Raw genomic sequence first — 1,380 nt, forward strand, 5'->3', positions numbered from 1 at the left:
TATTATATGATTGAATACATGTGTAAAATTATTTTACATATATATTAAAATTAAATTTTTAAAAAATGTAAAATTAACTTAGTAACAATAAAATTTGCTTTGGTTTCGTGCTTTTGAATAGTTTAATGGTTTTATGTGAAAGGAAGGAAGTCACTGAACTTTCTCTTTATCTATTTTCGCGAATGATAAAGTGATTTTTGTTAAAAAAAAGACACTTTAACTCTTAATCTTTTTATTTTGGGATAATATAATTACTCTGTTAAAAAATATGTTAAATAATAACAAAAATTAGTTTTGAGGGAGGGGAGATTATTTGTATTTTATGAGAATTTTAAATTTTCACAAACTATTAATAAGTTTGATTTTTAAAAATTCCTTCACCAATGATGGTTAAGTGAAAAAAAGCCATTAATAAAAATGATGTCGTAAAAAAAGTAATTGTAGTACAAATACCTTTTAAAAGAAAAATTAACATCGAATAAAAAATGAAAGAAGATAATTTTAATGTTGATAATATTGGTATTGGTGATGATGACGGTAGAGGAGATAATGTTGATGATAAAGCAATAAAAATAATAGAGGTAGACGTAATAATAATAAGAACGAAGAAAGTAGTGGTAGTAATTGGTTATATTGTTGAAAAGAATTTTGTAAAAGTTTTAAAACTCTCCACAAAATATAAATAAAATTCCCACAAAACTAATTTTTATTATTATTTAACAAATTTTTTAACATAAGAATCATATTGTTCCAAAATAAAAAAGATTGAGCATTAAAATGTCCATTTTTTTTGACAAAGATCGCTTTGTCCTTTCGTAAAAATGGACATCAGATTGAGTATTTACTCAAAGAAGGAATAACACTTTGTTAATTTTCTCATTTACTTAGATAGATAAATACATTTGCATGATTTTTAATATAATAGAGGTTATGTCAATCATTTTTATTTTGTTTAGTATTTAAAACTAAAATATGTAAAAATTATAGAAAAATATTAGGAGACTAGTTTTTTTTTATCATAATTAGTCAACATTTTATTTTTATATTACTATAATTAGAATTTAGAGTATTAATTAAAAATAATAATACATTTTATTTATCATATAACATTGTCAAAATTATATTCATATTTGATCATAATACGAATTCAAAAACTAAAATAAAGCGTTAAACAGAAAATAAACTAATTCAAACAACTATCCTTGATACATGCATTTATTATATAAAAAAATTTCTCATGAAATTTGACATTTTTAGAATAAAAATTCATAGATTAATCTTAAGCATTTGCAAATTCATATATAAGAAACTAGTCAATAAGTCTCTTGTTTTTCCTCTATTTTTTGAAAGATTTAATTTTCTTGTAAAAACATGTCACAC

This window comes from Arachis ipaensis, chromosome B10, assembly GCF_000816755.2.
Source record: "Arachis ipaensis cultivar K30076 chromosome B10, Araip1.1, whole genome shotgun sequence".
Taxonomy (NCBI): Eukaryota; Viridiplantae; Streptophyta; class Magnoliopsida; order Fabales; family Fabaceae; genus Arachis; species Arachis ipaensis.